Consider the following 18,684-nt stretch of genomic DNA (forward strand, 5'->3'; position numbering starts at 1 on the left):
GGTGAGTGTGCATGAAGTCTCAGCACGTAGGAGAGAGTGCAAGATGTGAAGGTGAGTGTGCAGGAAGTCTCAGCACATAGGAGAGAGTGCAAGACGTGAAGGAGAGTGTGCATGAAGTCTCAGCATGTAGGAGAGAGTGCAAGACGTGAAGGTGAGTGTGCATGAAGTCTCCAGCCCCGAGGAGAGAGTGCAAGACGTGAAGGCGGGTGTGCATGAAGTCTCCAGCCCCGAGGAGGGAGTGCAAGACGTGAGGGCGAGTGTGCATGAAGTCTCCAGCCCCGAGGAGAGAGTGCAAGACGTGAAGGCGAGTGTGCATGAAGTCTCCAGCCCCGAGGAAAGAGTGCAAGACGTGAGGGTGAGTGTGCATGAAGTCTCCAGCCCCGAGGAGAGAGTGCAAGACATGAAGGCGATTGTGCATGAAGTCTCCAGCCCTGAGGAGAGAGTGCATGATGTGAAGGTGAGTGTGCATGAAGTCTCCAGCACTGAGGAGAGAGTGCAAGACGTGAAGGTGAGTGTGCATGAAGTCTCCAGCCCCGAGGAGAGAGTGCAAGACATGAAGGCGAGTGTGCATGAAGTCTCCAGCCCTGAGGAGAGAGTGCAAGACGTGAAGGAGAGTGTGCATGAAGTCTCCAGCCCTGAGAAGAGAGTGCAAGACGTGAAGGCAAGTGTGCATGAAGTCTCAGCACGTAGGATAGAGTGCAAGACGTGAAGGCAAGTGTGCATGAAGTCTCAGCACGTAGGAGAGAGTGCAAGACGTGAAGGTGAGTGTGCATGAAGTCTCCAGCCCCGAGCAGAGAGTGCAAGACGTGAAGGCGAGTGTGCATGAAGTCTCAGCACCTAGGAGAGAGTGCAAGACGTGAAGGCGAGTGTGCATGAAGCCTCCAGCCCCAAGGAGAGAGTGCAAGATGTGAAGGTGAGTGTGCATGAAGTCTCCAGCACTGAGGAGAGAGTGCAAGACGTGAAGGGGAGTGTGCATGAAGTCTCCAGCCCTGAGGAGAGAGTGCAAGACGTGAAGGCGAGTGTGCATGAAGTCTCCAGCACTGAGGAGAGAGTGCAAGACGTGAAGGAGAGTGTGCATGAAGTCTCCAGCCCCGAGGAGAGAGTGCACACGTGAAGGTGAGTGTGCATGAAGTCTCCAGCCCTGAGGAGAGAGTGGAAGATGTGAAGGTGAGTGTGCATGAAGTCTCCAGCCCTGAGGAGAGAGTGCAAGACGTGAAGGAGAGTGTGCATGAAGTCTCCAGCCCCGAGGAGAGAGTGCACACGTGAAGGTGAGTGTGCATGAAGTCTCCAGCCCCGAGGAGAGAGTGCAAGACGTGAAGGCGGGTGTGCATGAAGTCTCCAGCCCCGAGGAGGGAGTGCAAGACGTGAGGGCGAGTGTGCATGAAGTCTCCAGCCCCGAGGAGAGAGTGCAAGACGTGAAGGCGAGTGTGCATGAAGTCTCCAGCCCCGAGGAAAGAGTGCAAGACGTGAGGGTGAGTGTGCATGAAGTCTGCAGCCCCGAGGAGAGAGTGCAAGACATGAAGGCGATTGTGCATGAAGTCTCCAGCCCTGAGGAGAGAGTGCATGATGTGAAGGTGAGTGTGCATGAAGTCTCCAGCACTGAGGAGAGAGTGCAAGACGTGAAGGTGAGTGTGCATGAAGTCTCCAACCCCGAGGAGAGAGTGCAAGACATGAAGGCGAGTGTGCATGAAGTCTCCAGCCCTGAGGAGAGAGTGCAAGACGTGAAGGAGAGTGTGCATGAAGTCTCCAGCCCTGAGAAGAGAGTGCAAGACGTGAAGGCAAGTGTGCATGAAGTCTCAGCACGTAGGATAGAGTGCAAGACGTGAAGGCAAGTGTGCATGAAGTCTCAGCACGTAGGAGAGAGTGCAAGACGTGAAGGTGAGTGTGCATGAAGTCTCCAGCCCCGAGCAGAGAGTGCAAGACGTGAAGGCGAGTGTGCATGAAGTCTCAGCACCTAGGAGAGAGTGCAAGACGTGAAGGCGAGTGTGCATGAAGCCTCCAGCCCCAAGGAGAGAGTGCAAGATGTGAAGGTGAGTGTGCATGAAGTCTCCAGCACTGAGGAGAGAGTGCAAGACGTGAAGGGGAGTGTGCATGAAGTCTCCAGCCCTGAGGAGAGAGTGCAAGACGTGAAGGCGAGTGTGCATGAAGTCTCCAGCACTGAGGAGAGAGTGCAAGACGTGAAGGAGAGTGTGCATGAAGTCTCCAGCCCCGAGGAGAGAGTGCACACGTGAAGGTGAGTGTGCATGAAGTCTCCAGCCCTGAGGAGAGAGTGGAAGATGTGAAGGTGAGTGTGCATGAAGTCTCCAGCCCTGAGGAGAGAGTGCAAGACGTGAAGGAGAGTGTGCATGAAGTCTCCAGCCCCGAGGAGAGAGTGCACACGTGAAGGTGAGTGTGCATGAAGTCTCCAGCCCCGAGGAGAGAGTGCAAGACGTGAAGGTGAGTGTCCATGAAGTCTCCAGCCCCAAAGAGAGTGTGGAAGACGTGAAGGTGAGTGGTCATGAAGACTCCAGCCCCGAGGAGAGAGTGCAAGACGTGAAGGTGAGTGTACATGAAGTCTCCAGCCCTGAGGAGAGAGTGCAAGACGTGAAGGTGAGTGTGCATGAAGTCTCCAGCCCTGAGAAGAGAGTGCAAGACGTGAAGGTGAATGTGCATGAAGTCTCCAGCCCCGAGGGGAGAGTACAAGAAGTGATGGTGAGTGTGCATGAACTCTCCAGCCCTGAGGAGAGAGTGCAAGACGTGAAGGTGAGTGTGCATGAAGTCTCCAGAGGAGAGAGTGCAAGATGTGAAGGTGAGAGTGCATGAAGTCTCCAGCCCCAAGGAGAGAGTGCAAGACGTGAAGGTGAGTGTGCATGAAGTCTCCAGCCCCGAGGGGAGAGTGCAAGACATGAAGGTGAGTGTGCATGAAGTCTCCAGCCCCGAGGAGAGAGTGCAAGACGTGAAGGTGAGTGGTCATGAAGACTCCAGCCCCAAGGAGAGACTGCAAGACGTGAAGGTGAGTGTGCATGAAGTCTCCAGCCCCGAGGAGAGAGTGCAAGATGTGAAGGTGAGTGGTCATGAAGACTCCAGCCCCAAGGAGAGAGTGCAAGACGTGAAGGCGAGTATGCATGAAGTCTCCAGCCCCAAGGAGAGAGTGCAAGACGTGAAGGTGAGTGTGCATGAAGTCTCCAGCCCCGAGGAGAGAGTGCAAGACGTGAAGGTGAGTATGCATGAAGTCTCCAGCCCCGAGGAGAGACTGCAAGACGTGAAGGTTGAGGTGCATGAAGTCTCCAGCCCCGAGGAGAGAGTGCAAGACGTGAAGGAGAGCGTGCATGAAGTCTCCAGCCCCAAGGAGAGAGTGCAAGATGTGAAGGTGAGTGTGCATGAAGTCTCCAGCCCCGAGGAGAGAGTGCAAGATGTGAAGGTGAGTGGTCATGAAGTCTCCAGCCCTGAAGAGAGAGTGCAAGACGTGAAGGTGAGTGTGCATGAAGTCTCCAGCCCTGAGGAGAGAGTGCAAGACGTGAAGGTGAGTGTGCATGAAGTCTCCAGCCCTGAGGAGAGAGTGCAAGACGTGAAGGTGAGTGTGCATGAAGTCTCCAGCCCCGAGGAGAGAGTGCAAGACGTGAAGGTGAGTGTGCATGAAGTCTCAGCACGTAGGAGAGAGTGCAAGACGTGAAGGAGAGTGTGCATGAAGTCTCAGCACGTAGGAGAGAGTTGAAGATGTGAAGGTGAGTGTGCATGAAGTCTCCAGCCCCGAGGAGAGAGTGCAAGACGTGAAGGCGGGTGTGCATGAAGTCTCCAGCCCTGAGGAGAGAGTGCAAGACGTGAAGGTGGGTGTGCATTAAGTCTCCAGCCCTGAGGAGAGAGTGCAAGACGTGAAGGTGAGTGTGCATGAAGTCTCCAGCCCCGAGGAGAGAGTGCAAGACATGAAGGTGAGTGTGCATGAAGTCGCCAGCCCTGAGGAGAGAGTGCAAGATGTGAAGGTGAGTGTGCATGAAGTCTCCAGCCCCGAGGAGAGAGTGCAAGACGTGAAGGTGAGTGGTCATGAAGACTCCAGCCCCAAGGAGAGAGTGCAAGACGTGAAGGTGAGTATGCATGAAGTCTCCAGCCCCGAGGAGAGAGTGCAAGACATGAAGGTGAGTGTGCATGAAGTCTCCAGCCCCGAGGAGAGAGTGCAAGACGTGAAGGTGAGTATGCATGAAGTCTCCAGCCCCGAGGAGAGAGTGCAAGACGTGAAGGTTGAGGTGCATGAAGTCTCCAGCCCCGAGGAGAGAGTGCAAGACGTGAAGGAGAGCGTGCATGAAGTCTCCAGCCCCAAGGAGAGAGTGCAAGACGTGAAGGTGAGTGTGCATGAAGTCTCCAGCCCCGAGGAGAGAGTGCAAGACGTGAAGGTGAGTGGTCATGAAGTCTCCAGCCCTGAGGAGAGAGTGCAAGACGTGAAGGTGAGTGTGCATGAAGTCTCCAGCCCTGAGGAGAGAGTGCAAGATGTGAAGGTGAGTGTGCATGAAGTCTCCAGCCCCGAGGAGAGAGTGCAAGACGTGAAGGTGAGTGTGCATGAATTCTCCAGCCCCGAGGAGAGAGTGCAAGATGTGAAGGTGAGTATGCATGAAGTCTCCAGCCCCGAGGAGAGAGTGCAAGACGTGAAGGTTGAGGTGCATGAAGTCTCCAGCCCCAAGGAGAGAGTGCAAGACGTGAAGGAGAGTGTGCATGAAGTCTCCAGCCCCAAGGAGAGAGTGCAAGACGTGAAGGTGAGTGTGCATGAAGTCTCCAGCCCTGAGGAGAGAGTGCAAGACGTGAAGGTGAGTGGTCATGAAGTCTCCAGCCCCGAGGAGAGAGTGCAAGACGTGAAGGTGAGTGTGCATGAAGTCTCCAGCCCTGAGGAGAGAGTGCAAGACGTGAAGGTGAGTGTGCATGAAGTCTCCAGCCCTGAGGAGAGAGTGCAAGACCTGAAGGTGCGTGTGCATGAAGTCTCCAGCCCAGAGGAGAGAGTGCAAGACGTGAAGGTGAGTGTGCATGAAGTCTCAGCACGTAGGAGAGAGTGCAAGATGTGAAGGTGAGTGTGCAGGAAGTCTCAGCACATAGGAGAGAGTGCAAGACGTGAAGGAGAGTGTGCATGAAGTCTCAGCACGTAGGAGAGAGTGCAAGACGTGAAGGTGAGTGTGCATGAAGTCTCCAGCCCCGAGGAGAGAGTGCAAGACGTGAAGGCGGGTGTGCATGAAGTCTCCAGCCCCGAGGAGGGAGTGCAAGACGTGAGGGCGAGTGTGCATGAAGTCTCCAGCCCCGAGGAGAGAGTGCAAGACGTGAAGGCGAGTGTGCATGAAGTCTCCAGCCCCGAGGAAAGAGTGCAAGACGTGAGGGTGAGTGTGCATGAAGTCTCCAGCCCCGAGGAGAGAGTGCAAGACATGAAGGCGATTGTGCATGAAGTCTCCAGCCCTGAGGAGAGAGTGCATGATGTGAAGGTGAGTGTGCATGAAGTCTCCAGCACTGAGGAGAGAGTGCAAGACGTGAAGGTGAGTGTGCATGAAGTCTCCAGCCCCGAGGAGAGAGTGCAAGACGTGAAGGCGAGTGTGCATGAAGTCTCCACCCCCGAGGACAGAGTGCAAGACGTGAAGGCGGGTGTGCATGAAGTCTCCAGCCCCGAGGAGAGAGTGCAAGACGTGAGGGTGAGTGTCCATGAAGTCTCCAGCCCCGAGGAGAGAGTGCAAGACGTGAAGGTGAGTGTCCATGAACTCTCCAGCCCCGAGGAGAGAGTGCAAGACGTGAAGGTGAGTGTCCATGAAGTCTCCAGCCCCGAGGAGAGAGTGCAAGACGTGAAGGTGAGTGTACATGAAGTCTCCAGCCCTGAGGAGAGAGTGCAAGACGTGAAGGTGAGTGTGCATGAAGTCTCCAGCCCTGAGGAGAGAGTGCAAGACGTGAAGGTGAATGTGCATGAAGTCTCCAGCCCCGAGGGGAGAGTACAAGAAGTGATGGTGAGTGTGCATGAACTCTCCAGCCCTGAGGAGAGAGTGCAAGACGTGAAGGTGAGTGTGCATGAAGTCTCCAGAGGAGAGAGTGCAAGATGTGAAGGTGAGAGTGCATGAAGTCTCCAGCCCCAAGGAGAGAGTGCAAGACGTGAAGGTGAGTGTGCATGAAGTCTCCAGCCCCGAGGGGAGAGTGCAAGACATGAAGGTGAGTGTGCATGAAGTCTCCAGCCCCGAGGAGAGAGTGCAAGACGTGAAGGTGAGTGGTCATGAAGACTCCAGCCCCAAGGAGAGACTGCAAGACGTGAAGGTGAGTGTGCATGAAGTCTCCAGCCCCGAGGAGAGAGTGCAAGATGTGAAGGTGAGTGGTCATGAAGACTCCAGCCCCAAGGAGAGAGTGCAAGACGTGAAGGCGAGTATGCATGAAGTCTCCAGCCCGAAGGAGAGAGTGCAAGACGTGAAGGTGAGTGTGCATGAAGTCTCCAGCCCCGAGGAGAGAGTGCAAGACGTGAAGGTGAGTATGCAGGAAGTCTCCAGCCCCGAGGAGAGACTGCAAGACGTGAAGGTTGAGGTGCATGAAGTCTCCAGCCCCGAGGAGAGAGTGCAAGACGTGAAGGAGAGCGTGCATGAAGTCTCCAGCCCCAAGGAGAGAGTGCAAGATGTGAAGGTGAGTGTGCATGAAGTCTCCAGCCCCGAGGAGAGAGTGCAAGATGTGAAGGTGAGTGGTCATGAAGTCTCCAGCCCTGAAGAGAGAGTGCAAGACGTGAAGGTGAGTGTGCATGAAGTCTCCAGCCCTGAGGAGAGAGTGCAAGACGTGAAGGTGAGTGTGCATGAAGTCTCCAGCCCTGAGGAGAGAGTGCAAGACGTGAAGGTGAGTGTGCATGAAGTCTCCAGCCCCGAGGAGAGAGTGCAAGACGTGAAGGTGAGTGTGCATGAAGTCTCAGCACGTAGGAGAGAGTGCAAGACGTGAAGGAGAGTGTGCATGAAGTCTCAGCACGTAGGAGAGAGTTGAAGATGTGAAGGTGAGTGTGCATGAAGTCTCCAGCCCCGAGGAGAGAGTGCAAGACGTGAAGGCGGGTGTGCATGAAGTCTCCAGCCCTGAGGAGAGAGTGCAAGACGTGAAGGTGGGTGTGCATTAAGTCTCCAGCCCTGAGGAGAGAGTGCAAGACGTGAAGGTGAGTGTGCATGAAGTCTCCAGCCCCGAGGAGAGAGTGCAAGACATGAAGGTGAGTGTGCATGAAGTCGCCAGCCCTGAGGAGAGAGTGCAAGATGTGAAGGTGAGTGTGCATGAAGTCTCCAGCCCCGAGGAGAGAGTGCAAGACGTGAAGGTGAGTGGTCATGAAGACTCCAGCCCCAAGGAGAGAGTGCAAGACGTGAAGGTGAGTATGCATGAAGTCTCCAGCCCCGAGGAGAGAGTGCAAGACGTGAAGGTGAGTGTGCATGAAGTCTCCAGCCCCGAGGAGAGAGTGCAAGACGTGAAGGTGAGTATGCATGAAGTCTCCAGCCCCGAGGAGAGAGTGCAAGACGTGAAGGTTGAGGTGCATGAAGTCTCCAGCCCCGAGGAGAGAGTGCAAGACGTGAAGGAGAGCGTGCATGAAGTCTCCAGCCCCAAGGAGAGAGTGCAAGACGTGAAGGTGAGTGTGCATGAAGTCTCCAGCCCCGAGGAGAGAGTGCAAGACGTGAAGGTGAGTGGTCATGAAGTCTCCAGCCCTGAGGAGAGAGTGCAAGACGTGAAGGTGAGTGTGCATGAAGTCTCCAGCCCTGAGGAGAGAGTGCAAGATGTGAAGGTGAGTGTGCATGAAGTCTCCAGCCCCGAGGAGAGAGTGCAAGACGTGAAGGTGAGTGTGCATGAATTCTCCAGCCCCGAGGAGAGAGTGCAAGATGTGAAGGTGAGTATGCATGAAGTCTCCAGCCCCGAGGAGAGAGTGCAAGACGTGAAGGTTGAGGTGCATGAAGTCTCCAGCCCCAAGGAGAGAGTGCAAGACGTGAAGGAGAGTGTGCATGAAGTCTCCAGCCCCAAGGAGAGAGTGCAAGACGTGAAGGTGAGTGTGCATGAAGTCTCCAGCCCTGAGGAGAGAGTGCAAGACGTGAAGGTGAGTGGTCATGAAGTCTCCAGCCCCGAGGAGAGAGTGCAAGACGTGAAGGTGAGTGTGCATGAAGTCTCCAGCCCTGAGGAGAGAGTGCAAGACGTGAAGGTGAGTGTGCATGAAGTCTCCAGCCCTGAGGAGAGAGTGCAAGACCTGAAGGTGCGTGTGCATGAAGTCTCCAGCCCAGAGGAGAGAGTGCAAGACGTGAAGGTGAGTGTGCATGAAGTCTCAGCACGTAGGAGAGAGTGCAAGATGTGAAGGTGAGTGTGCAGGAAGTCTCAGCACATAGGAGAGAGTGCAAGACGTGAAGGAGAGTGTGCATGAAGTCTCAGCACGTAGGAGAGAGTGCAAGACGTGAAGGTGAGTGTGCATGAAGTCTCCAGCCCCGAGGAGAGAGTGCAAGACGTGAAGGCGGGTGTGCATGAAGTCTCCAGCCCCGAGGAGGGAGTGCAAGACGTGAGGGCGAGTGTGCATGAAGTCTCCAGCCCCGAGGAGAGAGTGCAAGACGTGAAGGCGAGTGTGCATGAAGTCTCCAGCCCCGAGGAAAGAGTGCAAGACGTGAGGGTGAGTGTGCATGAAGTCTCCAGCCCCGAGGAGAGAGTGCAAGACATGAAGGCGATTGTGCATGAAGTCTCCAGCCCTGAGGAGAGAGTGCATGATGTGAAGGTGAGTGTGCATGAAGTCTCCAGCACTGAGGAGAGAGTGCAAGACGTGAAGGTGAGTGTGCATGAAGTCTCCAGCCCCGAGGAGAGAGTGCAAGACGTGAAGGCGAGTGTGCATGAAGTCTCCACCCCCGAGGACAGAGTGCAAGACGTGAAGGCGGGAGTGCATGAAGTCTCCAGCCCCGAGGAGAGAGTGCAAGACGTGAGGGTGAGTGTCCATGAAGTCTCCAGCCCCGAGGAGAGAGTGCAAGACGTGAAGGTGAGTGTCCATGAACTCTCCAGCCCCGAGGAGAGAGTGCAAGACGTGAAGGTGAGTGTCCATGAAGTCTCCAGCCCCGAGGAGAGAGTGCAAGACGTGAAGGTGAGTGTACATGAAGTCTCCAGCCCTGAGGAGAGAGTGCAAGACGTGAAGGTGAGTGTGCATGAAGTCTCCAGCCCTGAGGAGAGAGTGCAAGACGTGAAGGTGAATGTGCATGAAGTCTCCAGCCCCGAGGGGAGAGTACAAGAAGTGATGGTGAGTGTGCATGAACTCTCCAGCCCTGAGGAGAGAGTGCAAGACGTGAAGGTGAGTGTGCATGAAGTCTCCAGAGGAGAGAGTGCAAGATGTGAAGGTGAGAGTGCATGAAGTCTCCAGCCCCAAGGAGAGAGTGCAAGACGTGAAGGTGAGTGTGCATGAAGTCTCCAGCCCCGAGGGGAGAGTGCAAGACATGAAGGTGAGTGTGCATGAAGTCTCCAGCCCCGAGGAGAGAGTGCAAGACGTGAAGGTGAGTGGTCATGAAGACTCCAGCCCCAAGGAGAGACTGCAAGACGTGAAGGTGAGTGTGCATGAAGTCTCCAGCCCCGAGGAGAGAGTGCAAGATGTGAAGGTGAGTGGTCATGAAGACTCCAGCCCCAAGGAGAGAGTGCAAGACGTGAAGGCGAGTATGCATGAAGTCTCCAGCCCGAAGGAGAGAGTGCAAGACGTGAAGGTGAGTGTGCATGAAGTCTCCAGCCCCGAGGAGAGAGTGCAAGACGTGAAGGTGAGTATGCAGGAAGTCTCCAGCCCCGAGGAGAGACTGCAAGACGTGAAGGTTGAGGTGCATGAAGTCTCCAGCCCCGAGGAGAGAGTGCAAGACGTGAAGGAGAGCGTGCATGAAGTCTCCAGCCCCAAGGAGAGAGTGCAAGATGTGAAGGTGAGTGTGCATGAAGTCTCCAGCCCCGAGGAGAGAGTGCAAGATGTGAAGGTGAGTGGTCATGAAGTCTCCAGCCCTGAAGAGAGAGTGCAAGACGTGAAGGTGAGTGTGCATGAAGTCTCCAGCCCTGAGGAGAGAGTGCAAGACGTGAAGGTGAGTGTGCATGAAGTCTCCAGCCCTGAGGAGAGAGTGCAAGACGTGAAGGTGAGTGTGCATGAAGTCTCCAGCCCCGAGGAGAGAGTGCAAGACGTGAAGGTGAGTGTGCATGAAGTCTCAGCACGTAGGAGAGAGTGCAAGACGTGAAGGAGAGTGTGCATGAAGTCTCAGCACGTAGGAGAGAGTTGAAGATGTGAAGGTGAGTGTGCATGAAGTCTCCAGCCCCGAGGAGAGAGTGCAAGACGTGAAGGCGGGTGTGCATGAAGTCTCCAGCCCTGAGGAGAGAGTGCAAGACGTGAAGGTGGGTGTGCATTAAGTCTCCAGCCCTGAGGAGAGAGTGCAAGACGTGAAGGTGAGTGTGCATGAAGTCTCCAGCCCCGAGGAGAGAGTGCAAGACATGAAGGTGAGTGTGCATGAAGTCGCCAGCCCTGAGGAGAGAGTGCAAGATGTGAAGGTGAGTGTGCATGAAGTCTCCAGCCCCGAGGAGAGAGTGCAAGACGTGAAGGTGAGTGGTCATGAAGACTCCAGCCCCAAGGAGAGAGTGCAAGACGTGAAGGTGAGTATGCATGAAGTCTCCAGCCCCGAGGAGAGAGTGCAAGACGTGAAGGTGAGTGTGCATGAAGTCTCCAGCCCCGAGGAGAGAGTGCAAGACGTGAAGGTGAGTATGCATGAAGTCTCCAGCCCCGAGGAGAGAGTGCAAGATGTGAAGGTTGAGGTGCATGAAGTCTCCAGCCCCGAGGAGAGAGTGCAAGACGTGAAGGAGAGCGTGCATGAAGTCTCCAGCCCCAAGGAGAGAGTGCAAGATGTGAAGGTGAGTGTGCATGAAGTCTCCAGCCCCGAGGAGAGAGTGCAAGACGTGAAGGTGAGTGGTCATGAAGTCTCCAGCCCTGAGGAGAGAGTGCAAGACGTGAAGGTGAGTGTGCATGAAGTCTCCAGCCCTGAGGAGAGAGTGCAAGATGTGAAGGTGAGTGTGCATGAAGTCTCCAGCCCCGAGGAGAGAGTGCAAGACGTGAAGGTGAGTGTGCATGAATTCTCCAGCCCCGAGGAGAGAGTGCAAGATGTGAAGGTGAGTATGCATGAAGTCTCCAGCCCCGAGGAGAGAGTGCAAGACGTGAAGGTTGAGGTGCATGAAGTCTCCAGCCCCAAGGAGAGAGTGCAAGACGTGAAGGAGAGTGTGCATGAAGTCTCCAGCCCCAAGGAGAGAGTGCAAGACGTGAAGGTGAGTGTGCATGAAGTCTCCAGCCCTGAGGAGAGAGTGCAAGACGTGAAGGTGAGTGGTCATGAAGTCTCCAGCCCGGAGGAGAGAGTGCAAGACGTGAAGGTGAGTGTGCATGAAGTCTCCAGCCCTGAGGAGAGAGTGCAAGACGTGAAGGTGAGTGTGCATGAAGTCTCCAGCCCTGAGGAGAGAGTGCAAGACCTGAAGGTGCGTGTGCATGAAGTCTCCAGCCCAGAGGAGAGAGTGCAAGACGTGAAGGTGAGTGTGCATGAAGTCTCAGCACGTAGGAGAGAGTGCAAGATGTGAAGGTGAGTGTGCAGGAAGTCTCAGCACATAGGAGAGAGTGCAAGACGTGAAGGAGAGTGTGCATGAAGTCTCAGCACGTAGGAGAGAGTGCAAGACGTGAAGGTGAGTGTGCATGAAGTCTCCAGCCCCGAGGAGAGAGTGCAAGACGTGAAGGCGGGTGTGCATGAAGTCTCCAGCCCCGAGGAGGGAGTGCAAGACGTGAGGGCGAGTGTGCATGAAGTCTCCAGCCCCGAGGAGAGAGTGCAAGACGTGAAGGCGAGTGTGCATGAAGTCTCCAGCCCCGAGGAAAGAGTGCAAGACGTGAGGGTGAGTGTGCATGAAGTCTCCAGCCCCGAGGAGAGAGTGCAAGACATGAAGGCGATTGTGCATGAAGTCTCCAGCCCTGAGGAGAGAGTGCATGATGTGAAGGTGAGTGTGCATGAAGTCTCCAGCACTGAGGAGAGAGTGCAAGACGTGAAGGTGAGTGTGCATGAAGTCTCCAGCCCCGAGGAGAGAGTGCAAGACATGAAGGCGAGTGTGCATGAAGTCTCCAGCCCTGAGGAGAGAGTGCAAGACGTGAAGGAGAGTTTGCATGAAGTCTCCAGCCCTGAGAAGAGAGTGCAAGACGTGAAGGCAAGTGTGCATGAAGTCTCAGCACGTAGGATAGAGTGCAAGACGTGAAGGCAAGTGTGCATGAAGTCTCAGCACGTAGGAGAGAGTGCAAGACGTGAAGGTGAGTGTGCATGAAGTCTCCAGCCCCGAGCAGAGAGTGCAAGACGTGAAGGCGAGTATGCATGAAGTCTCAGCACCTAGGAGAGAGTGCAAGACGTGAAGGCGAGTGTGCATGAAGCCTCCAGCCCCAAGGAGAGAGTGCAAGATGTGAAGGTGAGTGTGCATGAAGTCTCCAGCACTGAGGAGAGAGTGCAAGACGTGAAGGGGAGTGTGCATGAAGTCTCCAGCCCTGAGGAGAGAGTGCAAGACGTGAAGGCGAGTGTGCATGAAGTCTCCAGCACTGAGGAGAGAGTGCAAGACGTGAAGGAGAGTGTGCATGAAGTCTCCAGCCCCGAGGAGAGAGTGCACACGTGAAGGTGAGTGTGCATGAAGTCTCCAGCCCTGAGGAGAGAGTGGAAGATGTGAAGGTGAGTGTGCATGAAGTCTCCAGCCCTGAGGAGAGAGTGCAAGACGTGAAGGAGAGTGTGCATGAAGTCTCCAGCCCCGAGGAGAGAGTGCACACGTGAAGGTGAGTGTGCATGAAGTCTCCAGCCCCGAGGAGAGAGTGCAAGACGTGAAGGTGAGTGTGCATGAAATCTCCAGCCCCGAGGGACGAGTGCAAGACGTGAAGGTGAGTGTGCATGAGGTCTCCAGCCCCGCGGAGAGAGTTCAGACGTAAAGGTGAGTGTGCATGAAGTCTCCAGCCCCAAGGAGAGAGTGCAAGATGTGAAGGTGAGTGTGCATGAAGTCTCCAGCACTGAGGAGAGAGTGCAAGACGTGAAGGTGAGTGTGCATGAAGTCTCCAGCCCTGAGGAGAGAGTGCAAGACGTGAAGGTGAGTGTCCATGAAGTCTCCAGCCCTGAGGAGAGAGTGCAAGACGTGAAGGTGAGTGTCCATGAAGTCTCCAGCCCTGAGGAGAGAGTGCAAGACGTGAAGGTTGCGGTGCATGAAGTCTCCAGCCCTAAGGAGAGAGTCAAGACGTGAGGGTGAGTGTCCATGAAGTCTCCAGCCCCGAGGAGAGAGTGCAAGACGTGAGGGTGAGTGTGCATGAAGACTCCAGTCCCAAGGAGAGAGTGCAAGACGTGAAGGAGAGTGTGCATGAAGTCTCCAGCACTGAGGAGAGAGTGCAAGACGTGATGGTGAGTGTGCATGAACTCTCCAGCCCTGAGGAGAGAGTGCAAGTCGTGAAGGAGAGTGTGCATGAAGTCTCCAGCACTGAGGAGAGAGTGCAAGATGTGATGGTGAGTGTGCATGAACTCTCCAGCCCTGAGGAGAGAGTGCAAGACGTGAAGGTGAGTTTGCCTGAAGTCTCCAGCCCCGAGGAGAGAGTGCAAGACGTGAAGGTGAGTGTGTATGAAGTCTCCAGCACTGAGGAGAGAGTACAAGACGTGAAGGTGAGTGTGCATGAAGTCTCCAGCCCTGAGGAGAGAGTGCAAGACGTGAAGGTGAGTGTCCATGAACTCTCCAGCCCTGAGGAGAGAGTGCAAGACGTGAAGGAGAGTGTGCATGAAGTCTCCAGCACTGAGGAGAGAGTGCAAGACGTGATGGTGAGTGTGCATGAACTCTCCAGCCCTGAGGAGAGAGTGCAAGACATGAAGGTGAGTTTGCCTGAAGTCTCCAGCCCCGAGGAGAGAGTGCAAGACGTGAAGGTGAGTGTGTATGAAGTCTCCAGCCCTGAGGAGAGAGTGCAAGACGTGAAGGTGAGTGTCCATGATGTCTCCAGCCCTCAGGAGAGAGTGCAAGACGTGAAGGTGAGTGTCCATGAAGTCTCCAGCCCCGAGGAGAGAGTGCAAGACGTGAAGGTGAGTGTCCATGAAGTCTCCAGCCCTGAGGAGAGAGTGCAAGACGTGAAGGTTGTGGTGCATGAAGTCTCCAGCCCCGAGGAGAGAGTGCAAGACGTGAGGGTGAGTGTCCATGAAGTCTCCAGCCCCGAGGAGAGAGTGCAAGACGTGAGGGTGAGTGTGCATGAAGACTCCAGCCCCAAGGAGAGAGTGCAAGACGTGAAGGAGAGTGTGCATGAAGTCACCAGCACTGAGGAGAGAGTGCAAGACGTGATGGTGAGTGTGCATGAACTCTCCAGCCCTGAGGAGAGAGTGCAAGACGTGAAGGAGAGTGTGCATGAAGTCTCCAGCACTGAGGAGAGAGTGCAAGACGTGATGGTGAGTGTGCATGAACTCTCCAGCCCTGAGGAGAGAGTGCAAGACGTGAAGGTTGCGGTGCATGAAGTCTCCAGCCCTGAGGAGAGAGTGCAAGTCGTGAAGGAGAGTGTGCATGAAGTCTCCAGCACTGAGGAGAGAGTGCAAGACGTCAAGGAGAGTGTGCATGAAGCCTCCAGCCCCGAGGAGAGAGTGCAAGATGTGAAGGAGAGTGTGCATGAAGTCTCCAGCACTGAGGAGAGAGTGCAAGATGTGAAGGTGAGTGTGCATGAAGTCTCCAGCCCCGAGGAGAGAGTGCAAGACGTGAAGGTGAGTGTGCATGAAGTCTCCAGCCCTGAGGGGAGCGTACAAGACGTGAATGTGAGTGTGCATGAAGTCTCCAGCCCTGAGAAGAGAGTGCAAGACGTGAAGGTGAGTGTGCATGAAGTCTCCAGCCCTGAGAGGAGAGTACAAAACGTGAAGGTGAGTGTGCATGAAGTCTCCAGCCCTGAGGAGAGAGGGCAAGAGGAGAGAGTGCAAGACGTGAAGGTGAGTGTCCATGAAGTCTCCAGCCCTGAGGAGAGAGTGCAAGGTGTGAAGGTGAGTGTCCATGAAGTCTCCAGCCCCGAGGAGAGAGTGCAAGACGTGAAGGTGAGTGTCCATGAAGTCTCCAGCCCTGAGGAGAGAGTGCAAGACGTGAAGGTTGCGGTGCATGAAGTCTCCAGCCCCGAGGAGAGAGTGCAAGACGTGAGGGTGAGTCTCCATGAAGTCTCCAGCCCCGAGGAGAGAGTGCAATACGTGAGGGTGAGTGTGCATGAAGACTCCAGCCCCAAGGAGAGAGTGCAAGACGTGAAGGTGAGTGTGCATGAAGTCTCCAGCCCCGAGGAGAGAGTGCAAGACGTGAAGGTGAGTATGCATGAAGTCTCCAGCCCCGAGGAGAGAGTGCAAGACGTGAAGGTTGAGGTGCATGAAGTCTCCAGCCCTGAGGAGAGAGTGCAAGACGTGAAGGAGAGTGTGCATGAAGTCTCCAGACCCAAGGAGAGAGTGCAAGACGTGAAGGTGAGTGTGCATGAAGTCTCCAGCTCTGAGGAGAGAGTGCAGGACGTGAAGGTGGGTGTGCATGAAGTCTCCATCCCCGAGGAGAGATTGCAAGACGTGAAGGAGAGTGTGCATGAAGTCTCCAGCCCCGAGGAGAGAGTGCAAGACGTGAGGGTGAGTGTGCATGAAGTCTCCAGCACTGAGGAGAGAGTGCAAGACGTGAAGGTGAGTGTGCATGAAGTCTCCAGCCCTGAGGAGAGAGTGCAAGACGTGAAGGTGAGTGTCCATGAAGTCTCCAGCCCTGAGGAGAGAGTGCAAGACGTGAAGGTGAGTGTGCATGAAGTCTCCAGCACTGAGGAGAGAGTGCAAGACGTGATGGTGAGTGTGCATGAACTCTCCAGCCCTGAGGAGAGAGTGCAAGACGTGAAGGAGAGTGTGCATGAAGTCTCCAGCACTGAGGAGAGAGTGCAAGACGTGATGGTCAGTGTGCATGAACTCTCCAGCCCTGAGGAGAGAGTGCAAGACGTGAAGGTGAGTTTGCATGAAGTCTCCAGCCCCGAGGAGAGAGTGCAAGACGTGAAGGTGAGTGTGTATGAAGTCTCCGGCACTGAGGAGAGAGTGCAAGACGCGAAGGTGAGTGTGCATGAAGTCTCCAGCCCTGAGGAGAGAGTGCAAGACGTGAAGGTGAGTGTCCATGAAGTCTCCAGCCCTGAAGAGAGAGTGCAAGACGTGAAGGTGAGTTTGCATGAAGTCTCCAGCCCCGAGGAGAGAGTGCAAGACGTGAAGGTGAGTGTGTATGAAGTCTCCGGCACTGAGGAGAGAGTGCAAGACGCGAAGGTGAGTGTGCATGAAGTCTCCAGCCCTGAGGAGAGAGTGCAAGACGTGAAGGTGAGTGTCCATGAAGTCTCCAGCCCTGAGGAGAGAGTGCAAGACGTGAAGGTGAGTGTCCATGAAGTCTCCAGCCCCGAGGAGAGAGTGCAAGACGTGAGGGTGAGTGTGCATGAAGACTCCAGCCCCAAGGAGAGAGTGCAAGACGTGAAGGTGAGTGGTCATGAAGACTCCAGCCCCGAGGAGAGACTGCAAGACGTGAAGGTGAGTGTGCATGAAGTCTCCAGCCCCGAGGAGAGAGTGCAAGACGTGAAGGTAAGTGGTCACGAAGACTCCAGCCCCGAGGAGAGAGTGCAAGACGTGAAGGCGAGTGTGCATGAAGTCTCCAGCCCCGAGGAGAGAGTGCAAGACGTGAAGGTGAGTGTGCATGAAGTCTCCAGCCCCGAGGAGAGAGTGCAAGACGTGAAGGTGAGTATGCATGAAGTCTCCAGCCCCGAGGAGAGACTGCAAGACGTGAAGGTTGAGGTGCATGAAGTCTCCAGCCCCGAGGAGAGAGTGCAAGACGTGAAGGAGAGCGTGCATGAAGTCTCCAGCCCCAAGGAGAGAGTGCAAGACGTGAAGGTGAGTGTGCATGAAGTCTCCAGTCCCGAGGAGAGAGTGCAAGACGTGAAGGTGAGTGGTCATGAAGTCTCCAGCCCTGAGGAGAGAGTGCAAGACGTGAAGGTGAGTGTGCATGAAGTCTCCAGCCCTGAGGAGAGAGTGCAAGACGTGAAGGTGAGTGTGCATGAAGTCTCCAGCCCTGAGGAGAGAGTGCAAGACGTGAAGGTGAGTGTGCATGAAGTCTCCAGCCCCGAGGAGAGAGTGCAAGACGTGAAGGTGAGTGTGCATGAAGTCTCAGCACGTAGGAGAGAGTGCAAGACGTGAAGGTGAGTGTGCAGGAAGTCTCAGCACATAGGAGAGAGTGCAAGACGTGAAGGAGAGTGTGCATGAAGTCTCAGCACGTAGGAGAGAGTGCAAGATGTGAAGGTGAGTGTGCATGAAGTCTCCAGCCCTGAGGAGAGAGTGCAAGACGTGAAGGCGGGTGTGCATGAAGTCTCCAGCCCTGAGGAGAGAGTGCAAGACGAGAAGGTGGGTGTGCATGAAGTCTCCAGCCCTGAGGAGAGAGTGCAAGACGTGAAGGTGAGTGTGCATGAAGTCTCCAGCCCCGAGGAGAGAGTGCAAGACATGAAGGTGAGTGTGCATGAAGTCGCCAGCCCTGAGGAGAGAGTGCAAGACGTGAAGGTGAGTGTGCATGAAGTCTCCAGCCCCGAGGAGAGAGTGCAAGACGTGAAGGTGAGTGGTCATGAAGACTCCAGCCCCAAGGAGAGAGTGCAAGACGTGAAGGCGAGTATGCATGAAGTCTCCAGCCCCGAGGAGAGAGTGCAAGACGTGAAGGTGAGTGTGCATGAAGTCTCCAGCCCCGAGGAGAGAGTGCAAGACGTGAAGGTGAGTATGCATGAAGTCTCCAGCCCCGAGGAGAGAGTGCAAGACGTGAAGGTTGAGGTGCATGAAGTCTCCAGCCCCGAGGAGAGAGTGCAAGACAAGAAGGAGAGCGTGCATGAAGTCTCCAGCCCCAAGGAGAGAGTGCAAGACGTGAAGGTGAGTGTGCATGAAGTCTCCAGCCCCGAGGAGAGAGTGCAAGACGTGAAGGTGAGTGGTCATGAAGTCTCCAGCCCTGAGGAGAGAGTGCAAGACGTGAAGGTGAGTGTGCATGAAGTCTCCAGCCCTGAGGAGAGAGTGCAAGACGTGAAGGTGAGTGTGCATGAAGTCTCCAGCCCCGAGGAGAGAGTGCAAGACGTGAAGGTGAGTGTGCATGAATTCTCCAGCCCTGAGGAGAGAGTGCAAGATGTGAAGGTGAGTATGCATGAAGTCTCCAGCCCCGAGGAGAGAGTGCAAGACGTGAAGGTTGAGGTGCATGAAGTCTCCAGCCCCGAGGAGAGAGTGCAAGACGTGAAGGAGAGTGTGCATGAAGTCTCCAGCCCCAAGGAGAGAGTGCAAGACGTGAAGGTGAGTGTGCATGAAGTCTCCAGCCCTGAGGAGAGTGTGCAAGACGTGAAGGTGAGTGGTCATGAAGTTTCCAGCCCCGAGGAGAGAGTGCAAGACGTGAAGGTGAGTGTGCATGAAGTCTCCAGCCCTGAAGAGAGAGTGCAAGACGTGAAGGTGAGTGTGCATGAAGTCTCCAGCCCTGAGGAGAGAGTGCAAGACCTGAAGGTGAGTGTGCATGAAGTCTCCAGCCCAGAGGAGAGAGTGCAAGACGTGAAGGTGAGTGTGCATGAAGTCTCAGCACGTAGGAGAGAGTGCAAGATGTGAAGGTGAGTGTGCAGGAAGTCTCAGCACATAGGAGAGAGTGCAAGACGTGAAGGAGAGTGTGCATGAAGTCTCAGCACGTAGGAGAGAGTGCAAGACGTGAAGGTGAGTG

General features: G+C 55.2%; 1 protein-coding gene across 1 annotated transcript in view; it reads right to left on the minus strand.

Moving 5' to 3' along the window:
* LOC138521969 (uncharacterized) overlaps positions 1-18,684 on the minus strand; it is a 174,930-nt gene that overhangs the window by 54,323 nt on the left and 101,923 nt on the right. The gene's annotated exons all lie outside the window — the stretch shown is intronic.

This window comes from Ambystoma mexicanum, chromosome 13 (assembly GCF_040938575.1).
Source record: "Ambystoma mexicanum isolate Mex_15411 chromosome 13, UKY_AmexF1_1, whole genome shotgun sequence".
Lineage (NCBI taxonomy): Eukaryota > Metazoa > Chordata > Amphibia > Caudata > Ambystomatidae > Ambystoma > Ambystoma mexicanum.